General features: G+C 36.4%; 1 pseudogene; it reads right to left on the bottom strand.

Moving 5' to 3' along the window:
* Positions 1-4,279: 4,279 nt before the first annotated feature.
* On the bottom strand, positions 4,280-6,969 carry LOC122033892 (annotated as a pseudogene).
* Positions 6,970-23,320: the final 16,351 nt, after the last annotated feature.

Here is a 23,320-nt window from a genome sequence, read left to right as displayed (position 1 = left end):
CCTTTCTCTCCTTATCAATAATTTTCCTATCCCCTTTGGTATCCTATACATGTTCCTTACAAGAGGTCCAAGGTTCAATCTCTCTTCTAACATTTTATTTTCTTTTGTACATAATAATTCGTATATTTCCATATTATGCATTATGCATAAATATTTCATACATGTACATATTATCTCATATTTCTTCCTTTTGTCTACATTAATTCCATACATTTTAAATCATGCATAGATGATTATATTCTCAACTTTATTTTTCTTTCATAAAGTTTTAATCATCTAAATCCATCTTAATATTTAACTTAGAATATTTACACCTTCTTTTCATTCGTACTCTCATTATCCTTACTTTCTTATCTAGGCTTTCTAGGGGTGTTACAATTGTTGTGATCCTTAGATGCATAATGATTTTCGCTATTCCACCCAAGCTTAGATCCTTAAGTAGTGCTATCAAATGGGTCAACCCATGGTCAAGCGGGGCGGACCAACCCATCATCTTGGCAGATTAGAAAATCTCCTAATCCAACCCAAGGTGCGTCATGGGTTAGGCTGGCTAACCCATGAGCCTATTAAAAAATTAAAAAATAATAAAGAAAAATTTTAATTTAGGCTGTGATTGAGTTTTTATTTAGCTTATCTTGGATCACAACAACATTGAGTTTAGATATGTTAAGGAGAGGAAAATTCTATTTTTTTAGTTAGCACCAAGTATTCATCTTAAGCTAACTAATTCTGGGGGTGATCACCCAGACCCTATAGAAATTTTCCACTACTACAACAAAAACCCTCATAGACATCGATTTTCCACCGCTGTCTATTACATTTTCGACCGATGTCTATGAAGGCGATGTAAAAGGTCTGTCATTTTAGACATCGGGTTAAAACCGGTGTAGTATTACTTAACGACACCGGTTTTCGAATCGGTTATGAACCGGTGTAGTATCACTTAACGACACTGTTTCAGCAACGGTATAAAACCTATGTAATATTAGTTAATGACACCGGTTTTAGCAGGGGTAGAAAACTGATGTAATATCAGTATTGTTTAACGACACGGATTCAATTTCCGAAACAGTGAAAAATCGATATTATACAAACAAGTCAATATCCATGTAACCAGCACAAATATTATTCTTACAACATAAAAAGATAATAGGTATTGTACACATTAAATCCGCATCCACAAATTACACAAATATTCTTCTTACAATTGGCCAGTTGAGGTACCAATTAACCTACTGCTTAAGTAAGAAGCCCTTTTATTCAACTGTTCGGCATCCATCTCTTTGCTTGATTTCTTCTTCCTCATGGAGGCCACCTTCTTTATCCTTTCCTTTACGTCAACTGCAGATGCATCTGCCACTTCAGCTTCAATGTCTCATTTCTCCTATTTCTGATCATACTCTTCCTGTTCCTTTGATGATTTTTCTTTCTTGGATTTCTTCTTCTTTAAGATTCTGTTCTCTGAAGGAGCACCAACACTTTCTTTCTTCGCCCCTTCACTACTTTGCTCCATTTGCTTCTGTTAGTTAGAGCCCTAGAGCCAATCATTAGATGATTGTTGTATGGACTCGTTGTATCATATTCTTGTATATAAATAAAGGTATTTGTTTTGGTTATTATACTTACTTGTATTGGTGTTAAATAACTAAGTATAATAGCGTCCTTGAGTAGAAGGTTCTTACCTATATCTATCGATTGGTTGAATCGATAGTGAGATGATCTTAATCATTCCTAGTCGAGTATTAACATTAAGGGACAATGTTAATGCGACGAGACTAGCATGTAGGTCAACTCGATGACTTGATCTCACAAGTCATGGATATGGAGATATCAAGTTGCCACATGGGTATGCATTGGAGAATGTATACTGAATGACCCACCATGAGAAAGTATCATGGATCGTTATATGAGTGTCTTATACTTTCTCATGTGGTTATTAGTATAACTACTAGTCCTTGGACTTGAAGTCACCATGGTTCCCTACATAAGGAGTTACGTACTTTAGCTTCGTCAAACGTCACCCGTAACTGGGTGGACTATAAATGCGATTACTGGGTATGTAACAAATTATGCGTAGGGATGTGAGTGATGTAGATGGGATCTATCCCTCCTATATGACGAGAGTGACATCGATATTCTTGATAGAGCGAGACCACTAAGTGCATGGTCATGCCCAAATGAGTCAAAATGAGATATTGAGCTCATTTGATTGAGTGAGTCTACTTGGGATTCAAGATTTAGATTGATTAGAGGATGACACGGTCTATGCCTCATATTGATCAATCTAGATGTCTAGGATAGAAGGACAATGTCATATATTGTGAGAAGTCACAATTAGTAGTCACAAGGTGATGTTGGATCTCAACATTCTTATAACTTGGGTAGTAATGATGTGTTGCTAGATACCGCTCATTACTTATGCTTCTAAATAGGTTTAGGAGCATTGCCAACGTTATAAGAACCTATAGGGTCACACACAAAGGACAATTAGATGGAGATTAGGTTTATTTGATGAACCTAAAGGATTAGGTCCATGTGATGAACCAAATTGGATTAAGAGTAATCCAAATTGAGCTAATTGAGTTGGACTCAATTTGGTTCATGTGTTAAGTGAGTCTAATTTGGACTTAGACTCATTTAATTAATTTAATTCAATGAATAGAGATTCATTAAATTAAAATTGACTTGAACCAATGGTTAGATTAGATCAACCAAGGGAGAGAAGTGGTCAAGTTTGACTTGACTTGAGAGGAAGATGAAGGGTCAAGTTTGACCTGACCATTTGTCACCTCATTGGTGAGTTGGCATTAAGTGGCTAATGGTGATGTGCCACATCATCAAGGCTAGCACATGTGTGTGCCACCTCATGAGGGAGATCAAGAGTTTTTGACTCTTGAAATTCCATGGAGTATATAACCCCTCATGAAAAGTGGCCGGCCACTTTTAGTGCTTGTGGAGTTTCAATTTTGTTTTGTAACTCCATCTTCTTCTTCCTCAAGCTCTTTCTTCTCTCCCTCTCCTCCTCTTTGGCCGAATCTTTCAAAGGGTGCTAGCACACCTTTTGTTAGGTTTCTCCATCATTTGTTCGTGTGGATACTCATAGAGAAGTATCTACTTTGATACTTTCGAGATCCGGCGAATCTTGGACTAGCGGGATTATGCGAAGGGCTTCGCATCAAGAGTAAACTCTTCTCCTTTGTAGATCTAGTGTAGATTTAGGTTAGAAAACTCATACTCGAAGTTTTTACGAAATTTTATTCTTCGCACGGATCTGGTGGCGGGGGATTTCGGGGTTTCCGCAACGCAAAAAGCGGTTTTTGCGGCTCGAAAAATCCAACAGCTTCTTGTTTGCATAACAAGGATAAACAAATTCAACACACATTAAACAATCACTTCATATGTATGAAGCAACTCAAGTGAATTAAAATTTACTATCTATCAAAAATAAACTAATTATGTGAAAGAAGACATTACCAGCTTTCTCATTTTGTGCAGTATTACTATCTTTATTTGCAATGCCCATTTCATGTAGAAGTGCATCCAACTCTGCCATTTCCTTTTTCTTAAGCTCCTTCTTTGACAGTTGCCTTTCAACATCTTTGGGTGGTGTTGAAACAGGAGTAGGTTTCTCAATGGTTGTTTCTTTCCTAACAGCCTCTGGTTCATTTTCAGGTTGCTCAACATCATCATCATCACCCATGTCAAGAACATCATCCTCACTTTCACCTTCCTAAACACAGGAAAAAAGAGAGTACTTGCTATAAATAAATAAATTTAAATATCTGATATAAACAAACATGTAAGAAAAGAACTGACTCTCACATGTGAGAGTAAAGCAAATAGTATATAAGCATAATCACTAGCAAGCAACAGAATTAGCTAATAGGAAGAGAAGATTTTTATTTAAATAGATAAACTCATAAACTCAAAAATATTCTACTTATATTGACATAATAAATTTTTAAAAGAACAAAATGAAATAGGAAGAGAAGATTTTTATTTAAACAGATAACCTCAGAAACTCAACTTGTATTAGAACAATCTGCTAGCAATGTGTCCTATTCTTCTACAAACCAAAACTGTTATTGTCTTCTCAGAAAATGGGATAATATGAAATAGTACCAAAGAATTAACAAGAGATTAATAAAAGTGAACTGATAAGAGTTAAGACTACTGATTTACGAAGGAAAACATACTCATACACATGATCCAAATGCAGAAAAATAGGAATAAGCATTACAATAGAATTCTTACAAACACAGGAAAATAGGAACAATAATTAAAATAAGCTGTCAGGAGCTTGATTTGATAGATCAAAATTAGCTATTTTTGCAACATCATCATGAAAGAGTAAAAAATTACTTGACTTTATATCACGATGAATGATATGAGGCTGGGCTTTCTCATGCAGGTATTCCAATCCTTTTGCTGCTCCGACGACAATTTTAACTCTTTGGAGCCATGACAACACTTGTCCTGGTTGTGCTCCTTTAACTCCTTTTCATCCTGTGCATAATTATAGACATCACTATTTGCTACTTTTAAATAAATTGCTTGAAGTGCTAATCTTCTGAATCCATTGTCACTTTTAGAACTCTCTAGGCAAGCTTGATACATGAAATCATAGTATAGAGCATCAACATAATGATGATAAAATCTCATCTATTGCTTCGCTCTGCGAATCTATTTTATCATTTAGTTTAGGAGTAAAATAAACATAATTGATTTTGGACTATCTGACCATATAGATGTTTTACTATCTATCACAGGGAGAAAGAAGGATTTAATGTGACATATAAATGATAAACATCTTCCAACAGTTGGAATGATCATGAGATGAGCCACACACGATTGGTTGTACTAGGAGATTAGAAAACAAATTCAGAATAACATTTAATTAATTATAGTTTTCTGTGTTCCTTGAATAATTCTACTAAATTCTTTAATGCGCACATTTCTTTGTACTTCACAGGTTGTACATGTTGGTGAGAAATATAGACAAAAGCCAGCAGTCCTGCTCCCATGAAAAAGCAACTTAGCCACTTATCTTCAATCCCTGACATTAACTTAAGCTGGACATTTACCTGTTCAATAAGCATACAAAGGAAAGAACAACACATGGTTCCCTCTGTTTAATTGATGAACTTAGGTTCAGTTTGTATTAAACATTGTTATGGATATTATCATGTGGCAAAATAGTATTGCATAAGATCCATTGCAAAAATTACAAGTTGTCATATGACAATTGACAAATACAAAGGATGAGGCTCTCCTTAATGGAAAAGGGGTTTTAAACTACCTGAGACAGTATGTTGATTTTTAGTGTGCTACGTGATAGATGTGAAAATTTCTAGTTTACTTAGCTTGATTAAAATGACATAAGGGTGGTAGATGTGAAAATTTATTTTAAACGGATTACTTAGGTTTTATCATAGGATATGTTTTGTAACAGATGTACGCTTAAATATTTTCATACACATTGCCACATACTCTCATCAACATAATTAACTTTAAAATTTTGACGCCATAGATGTCCACATGTATCTGTGTTCCTTATATAAACTATGCAGTTGAGTGGTTTAAATATTTTGGTGACATATATGTCCACATGTGTCTGTGTCCTTTATATAAACTATGCAGTCAAGTGACCAATAATATATTGTTTGTATATGTTTTCTAATACTTGATTTTAATCAATGTGCCATTGTAATAACATGGTTGCAATAATGGATAAGTTTGCCTAAGAAAAGTTCATACCATGAAGAATGTCATGGAGAGACCCCATTGTAGCAAACTCATATGCTAACAGACGGAGATTTCCTTCAACACTATAACCAACCAACTCCACGACATTCTCATGCTTCAGCCGTGACACCATGGAAACCTGTAAAATTGTTCATATGAGCATGACACCCCAACTAATAAGGTTAAACTAAGTATGACTAAAACCTATGCCAAAAACTCTTGGTCTGGCTGCTTGCTTGAATCCAATTTTTTTACAGTTGTGCTTCTCTCATTCTTTAGGACACCAAAATACACTCTACCAAATGAACCCTCCCAAATCAAAGCTTCATCACCAAAATTTTTTGTGATCTCCCTAATCTCATCAACAGGAATAGCTGGGACTGCAATAGGTTGCGGCTTAACAGTTTGGGCACCCTTAGAAGGAGTATTGGCAGAAAGATAGGCTCCATAATTTCCTGCAAAATAGGCATCCATATTCATTAGAACTGAAAAATTGCTAATGATACCTCCAAAATAGATTTAGTCATCCAGTTGAAATGGAAGAAGACTTAATTTGGAATAAAAAAACTCTAGTGGCCATTTTAGGTATCCTTACCAGCTGAATGGCTTGCAACATAAGGACCACCACTAGCAGCAGTTCGATTATTATCATTCTCTTCGCAACATCCAAAGCACGACATTTTGTGTTTTTTAAGAGTGCTTGTGATGATGCTACCAGACTTGTAAGTTGTAACTAAGAAAACCTGTTTACAAAAGAAAAAAAAAATCCAGTAAACATGGGCACAAAGATGCCGCCTCCCCCCAGTCCCCCAACGCTCCCGAGAGCGGATCCTGCGAAAGCGATTGTGGATCTGAGCACAACCCTCCACCCTATCTCCAGTTCCTGCCACCCCAAATTTGCAAACTTCCAATCTCAAACCAAAGCAGAAAAAACAGGAAAAAAAAAAAAGGAAAAAAGAACACGATTTGGTTGAGAGAAGAAGGGAAAGGGTTTCATACTGGCCAAGCGTGCGAGTGAGAGTCATTCTTGGGGAGAGAATTCACAAGGCGACCGAGGAGAGGAGGCTTGTCGTCTTCCATGCGATCGCTGCGGTTGCTTCCTGCCTGCGCCGTTGATGACCCAAGAGGCCTCTCTGCTGTGATCGACTGGAGTCCTAGGATCATACTGCAGCAAAGGAAGAGTACAACAACCACATACTGCCCTCTCTCTAGATCTGCGGCCATGGCGGCGTTGGGGGGATGGAATGCAACTCTATCACCTCGTCCTCCATGGGTCAAGCCGCCTACGCTGCTATCCTCTGCGCCTCAGTCAAACACAAGGCAAGCTGTGTTGTGCATCGATCTAGGAAGGGAGAGAGGGAGATGAGAGTGAGAGAGATAGTCGGATGGTCAGCGTCGAGGAGGAAAGTGGTGGACAGCGCGATATAGGTTTAGGTTTAGAGGGAAGAGTGAAATTTAGAGGGAAGAGTGAAATGTTGTAAATTTTGGCTAAGTATTGGTGGGAAAATTAAATTATTTTATTTTATTATAGACACCGAGTTTTAAAAACTACTGTTAAAATCGGTGTCTATTAACGAAAAAAGGGCACTCATAGACATCGGCTTAAAAAACCGATGTCTATGAGTCAAAATCTGCGCTTATAGACATCGGTTTTTGGAAAAATCGGTGTAAAATACTCAAAGACATCGTTTTTTCCTTAAAACCGATGTTGTTCCACCGATGTCTATGAGGGTTTTTCTTATAGTGCACTAGCCACCAGGATAAATTGGGAAGTGCTCGCAGCTGGCAATCTATCAGTCCAGTGTTCTTAGGTCAATCATCCATTAAGAAAAATTTATCTATTAATTCATCGAAGATAAGACTCAATCTTTAGATGCTTGAGACACTAAAAATACATCTGACTGTTGCACCATTATCTGGGGCATATGAAAGAGAGAGTTAGATAATGATTGTTTCTAACAACTTGTAAGAATAATGTGGGAAAGTGATCAAGTAGTAGTACACTGTTGATTATAGTTATTTGCCACATATTGAGATCATGCATCATTTGTTAATGATTTCCTTGTAATTTGCATAATTTTTCTAGGCTAGAGGATTTAGCATAGGGGTGTTCTCCAGTGCATAAATAATTTTTTTATTATATTTTATATTTTCTCAATCCGTAGGTCAATCCAAGTCCATCATAGGCCGACTTGCATGGGCCACAGGCCTAAGTGGATTGACCCTCCTGGACTCATCTTAAAATATATTGATAAAATTTTAACCCAATATACTTAAATTATTTGATGATACAGGTCAACCTAACAAGCCCAACTTCAATTCTATCCTTAGGTGTATATTCTAATAGTGTTTTTTTTAAAAAATTTTGTATAGGCAATGTGGATAGTGTCCACACTAGGCAATGTAAGCTCTGCCCATAGCTGACGTGACTAAGAGAAACGTTCAATTATAAAATTGAGCCTCAAAAGTTATCTAGATTATTTGATTAGATTAATAGTAATAGTTGACCATATAATGAGTTAGCAGCGGGTGTTAGTGTAAACCCTGAGAAATAATTATAAATTGATTGACTTAGGATAATTGTATTATATTTATAATATGTAGTATTTTGTTTGTTATTTAATCTATGTTCGTGCTAGCTAAGTAAATATAGTGCCTTAGAATAGTAGGTTCTAGTTTATAGCAAATTAATTGATTGAACTGATTATGGGAGGTTATCGATATATATATATATATATAGAACATTATTTTTAATTATTCCTAGTCAAGTATTAATATACAAGGGAAATATTAATATGTTGAGACTAGTATGTAGGTTCATTGATGACTTATTCTTACAAGTTATGACTATAAGATATCAAATTGATACATGAGGATATATTAGAGAATCTATACTGAAGTGACCTGCCATGAGAAGTTTCATAGATCATTATATGAGTGTCATAAATATTCTCATAGTAACTATTAGTATAAATGGTCCTTAAACCTAAAGACACTACAATTCCCTATGTAAGGAGTTGTGTATTTTAATATCGACAAATATCATATATAACAAGGTAAACTATAAAGTTATTACAATGAGATATGTAGAGGGATGTGAGTGATTTAGATGAGATTTGCCCCTTCCAAATAGCAGAAGAGATATTTGTGGGCCCCTTGTTTAATATTTGTTAAGTGAGGCTACTTAGAGATTAAGAAACACATAGATTGATAAAAGAATGACATGGTCTATGCCTTATGAATAAATATAGATATCAAAGACAAAAGGGGTAATAAGCTATACAAGATAATGATCATAGACATGTTAGGTTAGATCTTGACATTCTCATTACTTAGGTAATAATGATGCATTGCTAGATAGGCTCATTGCTTGTGTATCTAAAAATAATTGTAGAAATATTGCCAACATTATGAGAACCTATTGGGCCACACACAAAGAGTGTGTTGATTTGGAGATTGGTATATCTAAAATAGTATGTGTCTGAGCCTTAAGTCCAAAATTAGTTTTGGACCTTAAGCTTATTCATTTAATGAGTTAATTCAATATGCTTCATTTTTATTTTAAGGCCCAACCCAACTATAGAGCCTACTAAGAGAAACACTAATAGTCATCTCTTTAAAGAGGATAAAGAAGATGAAAAGTTAGCATTTTTCTTTTAAAGGAGGAGAAGGTAAAGAGTTAGCCTTTTTTTTCCATCTTAAAAAGCCATCTCTTTAAAGAGAGAAAAGAAGGTAAAGAGTTAGCATTTTCTTTTTGCCACCTTAAATAGTCATCTCTAACAAGAAGGTGAGGGTGTGTGAGACTCTTCAATTCCTGAGTTTATGAGATGAAACAAAGAATGTGTTGTCTAGATACCGTAGAGGCGTAGACATTCTGATCACTCTAAGATCGACTGGAGTAGCAGACTTTTGAGGGTTGTTCACAAATCAAAGGTAACAATCCAATTCACTAGAGTAATTTGCAAGAGTAGTTTTGCATTCGTATGAATCTCTAGAGAGATCAATTTTCGCTATGTTTTAGTTTATTTTCTGCCTAAAGATCCCAATAGTGGTATCAGAGCCACTTGCGAATGTATTTTACGCCTTGTTTTATATTTGATATAAATGAATGAACATGTGTTTATTATGTGGTTCAGAATGATTTATGAATGGCTTTAATGGGTGTTGTTTTTGATTTATTTGGAATGAAACAGTTTGTGTTGATCAAACTGTAGTGATTGTGGCATCTTCATATTAAATATGAACATGTTCTACAATCCGATTTCATTCGATGAATCATAAACCTTGATTTTCATTATGATTGATGCGGCTGTGATAATCTATTGGGAATAGATTGAGATACTAATCAACAATCTGTTGTGGATAGATTGTAAATTATTAGTCGCAATAATGCATTAATTCATTGTGAAAGGTTTAGGGTTACTGGTCATGGTGATGGGTAGCGACTCATTCAATGAGTTAGTAAAATTATTTTTCTTTTGGGGGCTCCACCCCCAATTCCCTGCATGGGGTACTCCCCCCTTGACCCCCACCTACTAACCGGATAGTGGGAGTCAGGGGAATTACCCCTTGCGACCATTAAGGGTTCTGCAACAAGGACCCCGTATGGCTTTGCCATATAAATCTTTAATCATAATCATAATCATAATAGAATGATGCCATAGATCTGTTACATGTGATGTTTGCCATGGTGTATGGTTATGACACATTTCCTAATTTGATTAGATTACATATATGTGGGTTATAAATCCATAATACAGCCTACGTGTCATGCCTTTTAACTTCATACTTCAAGTTGTAAAAGTTTTTCTCATCTCACCAGACTCCCCTCGAATGTAACTCGAGGTTTCTTTTCTTTTTATTGTACAAATTAGAATAGTGCTAATATAATATTGGACGATGATTGAAAATAAGGAGACCAACAATACATCACAACCAAGGATGCACTTGGAGAAGATGCAATTCCATAAGTTGACTTTTTGATCCTCTCATTGGCTTGAGAAGATCGTAGTATATGGGTTATAGCCATATCACATTGATTTCCTTATTATGCATATATATTGATGTATGTCATGCTTGTATATGATGCATGTCTAATTAGTAGTTTTATCATAATTAGGTTAATTTAAAATGCCTACAAAAGTTTAGTGCTCACTACTACCTTGATCAATTGTAGACATATTTGTTAAAATAAAGTGACTCAATTTATCTTGATAGAGTACGAAAGGACAATTGTGATATTCATCTATTGAATTTTGGGTGTAACTTAACTAAGTTACCACAATTGGATTGAGAACTTAGAGGCATATGATCATTCGATGGGCAAAAGAACAAATAGTCTTGTTCACCTAACTATCCAAGAGTTGCATACGATGCAATTGATAAACATTACCTACCTAATATATCTAAGTCTTGGGTGATTAGCCAAAGTTAACTCAAGATGAGGTATAATATAGATCTTATCCTACTTGAATGTTATTATTATTGGGATTTGGACCTAGTAGTGTTAGTAAACTATGGCTGCCCACATCCATACTTGCTTCTACCAAGCTTTACATTTTAGTGGGATAATCATTTAATTAATGGTCTAATTAAGTGATTTAAATTTGATACTTATTTCTATATTTCTTATTGTAGATCACCATGTTAACACACACGTCTAATTCCCTCTCATTGTAATTTGTCCTTAATAAGGACAAGCTCAATGGAGTTAATTTTCTGGACTAGTACAGAAACTTGAGAATTATTCTCAAGCAAAAAAGAAAATTGTACATCGTAGGGCAGCCTATTTCTCAACCACCCACCTCTAATGCTACTCATACTAATAAGGATGCTCATAAGAAACATCAAAATGATGTATTAGATGTATCATGTCTTATGCTTGTCACCATGAACTTTGAGCTTCAGAAGCAACATGAGAACATAGATGCTTACGATATGGTTGAGCATCTTAAATAACTATATCAAGGGCAGACAATAAATGAGAGATTTGGGGCGTTTAAGACTTTATTTCAAATCAAGATGCAAGAAAAAAGTTCTATAGGAACTCATGTAATTAAAATGATAGGATATGTTGAGAAGCTTAAAAAATTGGAATTTCCACTGGGCTAAGAGTTGGTCACTGACCTTGTTATGCAATCATTACTAGAAAGCTATAGTCAATTTATCATAAATTATAACATTAATGAAATTGACAAAATATTTCCTGAGATGTTAAGCATGTTGAGAATCGCTAAACACAATCTTAAGAAGACTAAGCCCAGTACCATATTGATGGTGCAAAAGGGTAAGGGTACAAAAGGGCAAGGGTAAATGGAAGCCCAAAGGTAAGGGTATGATCCAAGCTAAAGGCAAGGCTAAATGTTATGCATTAAAACCTAAAAAAAGGGGTGGCTAAGGAAGGAACCTGCTTCCACTGTGATGAGATTGAATATTGGAATAGAAATTACAAATTGTACCTGAAGGAAGTAAAAAAGAACAAGAAGTGAGACTTCTGCCTTAGGTATATATGTTATAAAAGTGAATCTATCTATTTTTTCTTCATGTGTATTAGATACAAGTTGTGCATCTCACATTTATACTTGTTAGCGCTACTCGAAATTCCGTTATGTTTCCCCTGTACAAAAATTTGTACAAGTACAGAACTTTTCCTAGCAACCCATGTGTTCTTCAAAAGGTAAACTTGGATTACAAACGAAACTTAACATTATTAATCCAAGTTCAACTCATGTGTTCTTCAGAAGTTAAACCATATTACAGAAGTTGATTAAATATCTATTTCAAGGATTGACTTCCAGGTTGTTGGCGAGACACTCGACCTTCTTGGTTATGGGATCATCCACCACTTCCTAGACAAAGTCTTTCAAAGAAATTGAATATTTAAACTCCTTACAGTCCGGGACGAGTCCTCTTCCGAGGAAGAAGGCCTTGAAAGCAACATGGGACGAGTCCTCTTCCGAGGAATCCGACGACGAAGAACTCGAGCAGACAAATTTTCTTGCATTGACAGCCCGGGACTACAACAACGAATCTGGAAGTGAGGACGAATCGGAAGCCGAGTCCGAGAGAAGCCACGGATCCGCATCCGTTTCCGAAGGGCCAAACCCCTCTGTAAGTAAAAATCGTTTATATAGCTTAATTAATTATTTAATGCATAAAGTAGCTAAGTCCAAAATTCGAATTAAGTCGCTTCTAAAGGAGGTAACACTCCTTAAAGAAACGACTAATAACGAATCCTTGACTGATCCGGTTCAGACTGGAACCTCAACTCAAGTTCAAAAACTTGAGGAAGAGCATTCCAACCTAAAAAGTCAAGTCAAGGATTTGAAGACAACCTTAGAACGATTTTCCTTGGGGTCCAAGAATCTTGACTTGATTCTTGGAATACAAAGGGCAATCTACAATCAAACTGGACTAGGATACAAATTGAAAAAGAAGTATAAGTCATATTTATCTCTAATACAAAGGACAAATAGAAAAATGGTCCAAGCATGGGTTGCCAAGTCCAACCTGATCAATCAAGTTGGACTCGGACAATATTGGGTTCCTAAAGATCAAATACATTACCTTGATAGACCATATCGAGGCTATGATCCAGGGGGAGCTAGAAGAAAAACGATTAAATTAAATTAAAAATTCAAATAAAAATTTCAAAATTAAATTAAAATTTTGAAATTCAATTAAAAATTTGAAATTCAATTAAAATTCGAAATTCAATTAAATTAAAATTCGGAATTCAATTAAATTAAAAATTCGAAATTCAAATAAAAATTCGAAATTCAATTAAAATTCAAAATTCAATTAAATAAAAATTCAAAATTCAATTAAATTCAAAATTCAAAATTCAAATAAAAATTTGAAATTTAATTAAATTAAAATTAAATTAAATTAAAATTCAAAATAGAAGAAGGATCCAGAATAGCTGGCACCCGCAACTAATCTACCCGAAATGGGTAAACAAGAGTAGTCTACCCGGCAGGGTAATTAAGGTTAGATAAAATGGACTAGATTTAACTTAACCCGACGGTACTGGTGAAGTTTTTGGATGATAGTACGTTAGGGAAGCTTGGGCATCGCATGTCTAGGAAGATATGGCTTCGACCTGATGCATTTGGCCAAGTGGAACTGACCGAAGCTACCCTTAAATGGATCCTAACTAGTTAAACCAAGGTTAAGTATTAAGTTTAATGGGTAGGACTATTTGGAAAACCTCGAAGGCATGGTTACTTTAATGAGTTCCTTGTGACTCACCATAGCCCAGAAGTTTATACAAAGAATGGTTACTTGTTAAACCCAAAGCTAAACCTGAATCTAACACAAAAGTTAAACATAATCCTAAAATTGAACCTCAATTCATCTCACAAAAATTATAGGAATCCCTGATTGAAAATTTAGATCGGGTGAAATGACTAAGGAATATAAATTCAAAATTAAAATCAACTTAAATATTTTTCAAAATTAAAAATCAACTTAAATATTTTTCAAAATTAAAAATCTACTTAAATATTTTTCAAAATAAAAATTAACTTAAATATTTTTCAAAATTAAAATCAACTTAAATATTTCTCAAAATTAAAATTAACTTAAATATTTTTCAAAATTAAAATCAACATAAATATTTTTCAAAATTAAAATTAACTTAAATATTTTTCAAAATTAAAATCAACTTAAATATTTTTCAAAATTAAAATCAACTTAAATATTTTCAAATTTAAATTAACTTAAATATTTTTCAAAATTAAAAATCAACTTAAATATTTTTCAAAATTAAAAATCAACTTAAAATATTTTTCATCAACTTAAATATTTTTCAAAATTAAAATCAACTTAAATAGTTTTCAAAATTAAAATCAACTTAAATATTTTTCAAAATTAAAATCAACTTAAATATTTTCCAAAATTAAAATCAACTTAAATAATTTTCAAAATTAAAATCAACTTAAATATTTTTCAAAATTAAAATCAACTTAAATAGTTTTCAAAATTAAAATCTACTTAAATATTTTTCAAAATTAAAATTAACATAAATATTTTTCAAAATTAAAATTAACTTAAATATTTTTCAAAATTAAAATCAACTTAAATATTTTTCAAAATTAAAATTAACTTAAATTTTTTTCAAAATTAAAATGAACTTAAATATTTTCAAAATTAAAATTAACTTAAATATTTTTCAAAATTAAGAATTGTAACGACCCAATTTTCCCTATTTCAAGTTTTAAAAGTCCATAAAAATATTTGAAAATACTTTTAAAATATTCTAGAGATTTTTAGGAATTTTTAGAGTATTTTTACGTAATTTTTGGAGGTCGTTTAATATGTTTACAAAAAGAAAGAAGTTTTGACAAAAAATTTGGAAGTTGAGACTCGAACCCAAGACCTTCGGCTGAACTCTACTTAACCGAACGCAGCCAACCAACTGGGCTGCACATGATTTGTTAACCAAGTATGTAACGAGATGTATTTAAGTTATTGCAAAGGGCAAAAATAAAACCTAGTTTATAAAGGGTTAAGTGTTTTTCCCGTGACCTAATCCCATCTCTTCTCCTTTCTTCCATCCCGTGCGTGCGCCGATTCTGCCGAGCGAAGGAAAAACGAAGCCAGCTTCGTCTCCGACGGCCGGCCGAAGGGGATTTCCACGAACTCTTGCGGATCCGAGCTCTCCTCGTCAAGGAGAACACGCGGAAAGGAAGGAATCGCCGAGATCTTCACCTTCTCCGAACCCTAGAAGCTTTAGAGTTCTCTTCTCCGATTGTAAGTCCAAGAACAGCGATGTGAGTTGCTTATCACCTGCAGTAGGAGTCGTTCCGCGACTTGGTTTTGGTTTTTGAATTGCGTTTATGCTCGGTGGATTTTTGATTCTCCTCAAGGTTTCTTTGCGAGCTCTCTGAACGTTCTTTGTTTGCATAAATGCCTAGCCGAGCTGTTAGATGAACGTATAAGTTGTGTTTTAGATTCTATAGCCTTATAGTTAACATTCATCTAATCTATGAAGAGGTTTTGCTCTCCTGTTGAATTGTTGTAGGAAATTGGTTAGTTAGTCATTCATGAATTAGGATTGGATGTTAGATGAAATTGGGTTATGTTATATGTATTTCTATTGCTGTTCACGAAGTAGCAGATAAATTCCATAGCCATACCATGCAAAACATCATGTAAGAGTCTGTGGTTGCAAACTCATAGGCCAACGGATGCATATTTTCTTTTACACAGTATCCTGGAATCTCAATAAAATTTTCATGCTTCAATCTGGATATCATTTGAGCCATCTTCAGAAGCATCAAACTTCTTCACAGAAACATGCTTTTCATTGTTTAGAATTGCAAAGTACACCCTTCCATATGGCCCTATCCCAGCAGGTTTTAGCTTGAGTTGGAGCTTGCTGTGCAGGTTCGGTGGTGTTATAAATCCTTAACATGCTGCTAGACTTGGTGTTATTAATCCTTATCATGTTGCTAGACTTTGTGTTATTAATTCTTTGACACAGATTTAAATTCATTCTTAGTGTAGTGTTAGTTTCTTGGTTTTCTTGAATAACATGAACAACCTTAGGTTCGGTTTCTATTAGCTTCCATTTGCTATTAGATATGCATAAGCAGATTTTCTAGCTTTCGCTTGTTATTAGTTGGGCACGAACAGCCCTTAATCCAAGTACATAGTGTGAGCTTTCTTGATATATATTAAACGTGATCAGTTTTCTTTATTACTAGATACACATGAGCAGTTTCTTTAGTTTTCATTTGCTATTTTAATAAACATGAACAACCATGTATTCTAGTGGGAAAAATAAGAGTTCTATCAAGTAAAAAGAAGGAAAAAGAAAAGAAAGAAAAGGCCAAGGCCTTAAGTAAATCCCAAAGTCAAGACTTTAGGGATTTTGACACATAAGATGCTATTAAAATGCCAAGGCATTTAAAGAAGAAGTAATTAAGATAATAAGTATTTTACTTTTAAGAAGAGGCTAGTACCCGACTTCCAAGGTTGTCGTTAAACAAATCCAGGTGTCCAATTCCAAGGTCTTGGCCCTGGTAGACCAAGGTCTGCTCTTTTAGGATTGGCGGCTCGCTACCCCAACCTATTAGGGAACGCGCATAAAATGGTACTATGCCTGGGCCAAAGAGAAGTTGATTACTATTTTGAAGTATTATAAGTATAAGTTTTTGAACAAGTAAAAATAAGTTTCACATAAATATTAAAGAATAAGTCTTTAAGCAAGTGAAATAAGATACAGAAGGTGTTTAGAATTCTGTAAGTTAAATTCTTTATACAAGCATGATAGTATAGACTTGCCTTACATGTTTAGCCTTTCAGTATGTTTCTTTACTGATAGAAGAGCATGAGTTAGCTTACTGTTATTTGCTATTTATGAGCATGATTAGCTATACATGTTTAGTATTTCAGTTAGTATGATTCCTTTATTGGTTTATGAGCATGATTAGCTATACATGTTTAGTATTTCAGTTAGTATGATTCCTTTGCTATTTATGAGCATGAGTAGTTTTATATGTTAGCATTCAGTTTTAGCATGTTTTTGTTTATATACATGCATATCGAGTTTTTGTGAGTTAGATAGTGCTCACTAAGCTTTATGCTTATAAACTGCATTTCCTCCTACTGCAGATAAAGGAAAAGCTAAAATATGAAAGGAAGGCGACAAGGTGGTGGTGATGGAGGTGTGTGATGACTGGACTATGGAGAGATCCAGAGTTCGCTAGCAAATGTTCAGGACTTACCTGTTTAGAGTTTCAGTTTATGTTCTAGTTTTCTTTAAATGTTATTATGAGTTGAGATTGTAATTAAGTTTATTCCGCACTTGTAGTTGGGTCCTATCGTGGAGTGATATAGTTGTTTACTATTGCTAGAGTAGTTTCTTTCTTCTTATTGTGGTTTTTATCACTGCGTGATTGTGAAAAATATGTTCCAGCCGCCTGTGGCTGTGTATACATTGTCTGTATTATTGATTTGGTCACCGGTACAGGGGAGATTCTGTCGAAATTTTTCAGTAGGGTTTCCATGTGGTTTTTAATCATACCGGTTAAGTAGAGTTAGTAGTTAAGTAACGGTCACTCTTAGAGAGTAGTAGTAGTAAGAAGAGTGGTCGTTACAGTTGGTATCAGAGCAGTTCCCATTCTCCAGCATCACACACACATCAGCATCATCCTTGCCGTCTTCAAGTAAGAAAGTATTTAAGTTCTTTCTTTATTGCTTTCTTTTATTATTATTTGCAGTATAGAGTAATTGCTTATAAGTGCTTAAGTAAGATAAGAGTTTTTGCAGTTTTCTTTATTCATATACAAATGTATATGTTTAGAAAGGGTAGAGAAAAATATCAAATCTTTTTATTTGTATAACTAGATGTCAAGAAGAGGACGTCCCTGTACCGCTCGTACTGCGGACCGAGCACAGGTGAATGAAGAGCCCAGAGTAGCTGAACCGAATCTCTCTGAAGTTGTTGCTCAACTTCAGAGACAGGTGGCAGAGCAGCAGCAAGTGATCGTCAATCTGATGGCAAATCAGCAGCCAGTCCCTCCCACTCCTCCAACAGTAACTGTGGAGACTCCAGGGGTAACCGAGGTTCCACCAGCTGCCCTGGGAGTCGTCACAGCACCTCCGAGACAAGAAGCCTACCTGATACAGTGGCTGAAACTGAAACCAAAGAGCTTCTCAGGCACGACTGAGCCCTGGGATGCCCAGGCTTGGTTCAAGACATTGGAGAGCACCATGGAGCTTCTTGACTGGCCAGAAGTCGAGAAGGTCAAGTGTGCCTCTTTCTGCCTATTTGGAGATGCTCGTATGTGGTGGGAGAGAGTTAAAAGCAAGAGAGCAGTCAATCAGATGAGCTGGCTGATTTTGAAGCAGAATTTTATGAAGAATTCTTCCATCAGCGGATCACCAACAAGCATTTTGAGGAGTTCATAGAATTCAGACAGGGTGATCTGTCAGTAGAAGAAGCAGTAAAGAAATTCAATAGGCTAGCTCGTATCTGCCCAGAACTAGTAAGCACGAAAAAGGAACGAGTCAGACTAATGCTCAGGATGCTGAGGCCAGTGATAGCACTTAATGTGAGTGGTGGAACTCATCAGCCCCAGACTGGCGAAGAGCTGGTCAGCAGAGCATTAGTTGCTGAGCACTATCTGGACAGCATCAGGGCACAACGAGCGCAACATAAGCCAGTTAAGATCGAAGACAAGACAGCTGGCAACCAGAAACCTCAAGCAAATAAGCAGAACTGGAAAGGAAAGGGTAACAAGAGAAAGCAGTGGAACTCAGGAGGTAACCAGAAGGGAGGACCAGCAAACAAGCAGACTAAGTTCCCTCCTTGTCCTAAATGTGGGAAAATACATCCAGGAGTCTGTCTTTTGGGTAAGACTGGATGTTATTCGTGTGGGCAGGAAGGACATATGGCTAGGTTAACAAGCTCAAAGCACCTCAGCCACAGCCAATACAATATGGAGGCAAGCCTCAGTTACATTACATGCCTGCAACTCTGGAAGGACCTCAGCTCAGTCAAGGAAGTTTGGAAGCTCCACCAGTTCCAGCCGATGCCAGAGTATTCTCCCTCACTAAAGAGGAAGCTGCTAGTGCCTCCACGGTCGTAACAGGTAAAGTAGTTATTTTTTAGCATATAGCTACTGCACTATTTGATACTGGGGTGACCCATTCTTTTGTATCCATACCTTTTGCCAAAGAATTACAGGTACCTACAGAAAGCATGAATTCCAAGTTCCTGACAACCCTACCTTCTGGGGAAGTCATGGAATCCAGTCAGTGGTTTCGGTCTGTACCAGTCAGAATTTCAGACCGAGAGCTATATGTTAATCTGGTAGTTCTCGCCATGCAGGATTTCGATATCATTTTGGGTGTGGATTTCCTCAGCAAGTATAGTGCTTCAGTGGACTGCCGCAGAAGGAAAGTGATCTTTAGTCCAGAAGGTGAATCTTCTTTTGAGTTCACAGGGGTGCCAAAGAAGAAGACCCAGAAGTTCCTTTCTTCTCTCACAGCTCACCAGATGTTAGTTAAAGGGTGTGCTGGTTTTCTTGCGCACATTGTGAGTACAGAAGAACAAGAAAGACCCAAGCAGGAGGAAGTTCGGGTAGTCTGTGAGTATCCAGAGGTATTCCCATAAGAGCTACCTGGACTACCTCCCAACAGAGAAGTGGAGTTTGAGATTGAACTGGTTCCTGGTACCGGTCCAATTTCAAAAGCTCCATACCGCATGTCTCCAGCAGAGCTAAAAGAATTACAAGAGCAACTTCAGGAGCTACTTGACAAAGGCTTCATCCGCCCTAGTCACTCACCTTGGGGAGCTCCTGTGTTGTTTGTCAAGAAGAAGGATGGATCTATGCGGATGTGCATAGATTATAGGACTCTGAATCAAGTGACCATCAAGAACAAGTATCCACTGCCCAGAATCGACGACTTATTTGATCAGTTGAGAGGAGCGACAGTATTCTCAAAGATAGACCTGCGCTTTGGGTATCATCAGCTAAAAGTGAAAGAAAGAGGCATATCCAGAACGGCTTTCAGGACCAGATACGGACACTACGAGTTCGTAGTCATGCCTTTTGGTGTGACTAATGCACCTGCAGTTTTCATGGGCATGATGAACAGAGTGTTCAGAGAATACCTTGACAAATTTGTCATTGTGTTCATCGACGACATTCTAATATATTCCAAAACCCTAGAGGAGCATGACACGCACTTGAGGATAGTACTGCAGACTCTTCAACAAAAGCAGCTTTACGCTAAATTCTCAAAGTTTGAGTTCTGGTTAGATCAGGTGGCATTTCTAGGTCACATAATTTCTAAAGAAGGCATCCAAGTGGATCCAACCAAAATAGAAGCAGTCAACAACTGGAGCAGACCCAAGAATGCCAGGTAGATCAGAAGCTTCCTTGGTTTAGCTGGGTACTACAGGAAATTCGTGGAGGACTTTTCCAGGATAGCCTCTCAACTAACAGCCCTCACCAGGAAGAACAAGAAGTTTGAATGGTCAGATAAATGTGAGCAGAGTTTCCAAGAGCTTAAGAATAGACTGACCAGTGCTCCTATCTTGACAGTTCCAGAAAGTGACAAGAGTTTTGACATCTACAGTGATGCTTCCAAGATGGGCTTAGAAGCTGTACTCATGCAGGAAGGAAAAGTGATAGCTTATGCTTCCAGACAACTCAAAGATTATGAAAAGAACTACCCCACACATGATCTTGAGCTGGCAGCTGTGGTCTTTGCACTAAAACTCTGGCAACATTATTTATATGGCGTTCAGTGCAGAATTTTCACAGACCATCAGAGTCTTAAGTACTTCTTCACTCAGAAGGACTTAAACATGAGACAGCGTAGGTGGCTAGAGTTGGTCAAAGATTATGACTGTGAAATCCTCTACCATCCAGGCAAAGCTAATAAAGTGGTAGATGCACTAAGCAGAAAATCCAGTGCATCCCTGATATCTTTGTCATCATTAGCCCTATCACTGCAGAAGGAGTTGTCAGATTTTGGAATGGAAATTATTTATGGGCAACTCTCTGCATTGACCTTAGAGTCTACCTTGCTTGAGGATATACAGAGAAAGCAAAGTGAAGATCCAGATATCCAGAAGATCAAGCAAGGGATACAGAAAGAAGAAAATTCGGAGTTTCGAGTATCAGACAGTGGAATTCTTTATCAGGGAAGTCGCATTTGCGTGCCCAATGATGAAGAACTGAGAAAGAAGATTTTAGAAGAAGCTCATAGCACACCATACTCCATGCATCCTGGTTCTACCAAGATGTATCAAGACGTGAAACAAAGGTTCTGATGGTCTGGACTCAAAAGAGATGTAGCTAAATATGTCAGTACCTGTTTGACATGTCAGAGGGTCAAGGCAGAACACCAGGGACCAGGAGAAGTTCTACAGTCTCTCCCAGTCCCAGAGTGGAAGTGGGAAGACATATCGATGGACTTCATAACAGGTCTCCCAAGAACCACAAATGAATATGATGCGATATGGGTAATAGTAGACCGATTCACCAAGTCTGCTCATTTTCTAACCATCAAGGTGTCCCACTCTATAGAGCAGTTAGCACAGCTATATGTTAAAGAGGTGATCAGACTTCATGGAGTTCCTAAATCTATTGTTTCTGATAGAGATGGGCGTTTCACCTCTCACTTCTGGGAATGTGTTCAGAATGCACTAGGCATCAAACTCAAGTTTGGCACAGCTTTCCATCCTCAGACTGATGGACAGACAGAGCGAGTAAATAAGATTTTAGAAGATATGCTCATAGCTTGTGCGCCAGATTTTAAGGGAAGTTGGTGCAAGTATCTATGCTTAGCTGACTTTGCTTACAACAATAGCTATCAGGCCACCATCAAGATGGCACCTTATGAGGCACTGTATGTAACACCCCTAGAAAGCCTAGATAAAGTAAGGGCAATGAGAGTACGAATGTAATGAAAAGAATGTGTAGATAGTCTACGTTGAATGTTACGATGGGAAGGATTTAGATGATTAAAAATTTTATGAAAGAAAGTAAAGTTGAGAATATAAAGTTCTATACATGATTTATAATGCAAGGAATTAATGTAAACAAAAGAAATATGAGATATTATATATGCATGTATGAAATATTTATGCATAATGCATATACATGAATTATTTTGTACAAAAATATGTTAGGAGAAGGATTTGATCCTTGGTTCTCTTGTGGATGCATGCATGTGTTAACCAAGTGTGATAGGAGTGAATATTGTAAGAGGAGAGATGGGAATTATAATTAAAGGAAAGAAAGGAGAGAAATTAAGAGAAAGAAAAGAGAGAAACTCAAGAAGCATTTCTCTAGCATATTCTTTCTCATAAAGAGGAGAAGTAAATGAGGAGGATGAATCAAGTCAAGTTTTCCTCCCTCACTTTAGTATAAATAGGCATGGAGGGGGCTTCATCCTCAACTCACTCTCCTCCTCTCCTCCATTTGTGCCGAGCACTCTCCCTCCCTCTTTCCTCTTGTTGCCGAGAGCAACAACTCTCCCCCTTCTTTCTTTCTTTTTGTTGCCGAGCAACACAAGAGGAAGAAGCCTCCTCTTCTTCCTCCTCCTCTCCACCAAAAGACCTAGCCACTTCTTCCTCCATTGGTGCTGAGCAAAGCAAGCAAGGAAGAAAGGTCCACAAGCAAGTTCTCAACTCTAGGAAACTTAAGCGAAGAAGGTAAGCTTCCCCTCACCTGCGGTACAAGGCTTTCATGTGATTTTCGGATTCTTTTTCTATGCCTTGAAAGAAAGTTTTCCCCTATGTTTTTATACATATATGATGCATGATCAGAGGTGTATGTAACCCTAGAATTTCAATCAAAAATATTGTAAATAGGTTAGGAAAATTATTGTCTAACCAAACTAGTGCAAGGTTCCCTTTATGAAATGCTAAGGACCTTCCTATGGTTTTCTTGCTTGGAAGTTAATTGGAACCAAAAGAACCCCACTCTCATGTTTCGGCCAAGAAAGAATTTAGGGTTAGGAGGACCTTGAATTTAAAATAACTATGCTTATATGACATGATATAAAGTTCTTAAGAGTTGTATACTTGTATGTTGAAAGAAACTCATGA

The sequence above is a fragment of the Zingiber officinale genome, chromosome 11B, assembly GCF_018446385.1.
Source record: "Zingiber officinale cultivar Zhangliang chromosome 11B, Zo_v1.1, whole genome shotgun sequence".
NCBI classification, from domain to species: Eukaryota; Viridiplantae; Streptophyta; class Magnoliopsida; order Zingiberales; family Zingiberaceae; genus Zingiber; species Zingiber officinale.
The sequence above is the reverse complement of the archived record's forward strand: the minus strand, read 5'-3'. Positions and strand labels throughout refer to the sequence as shown.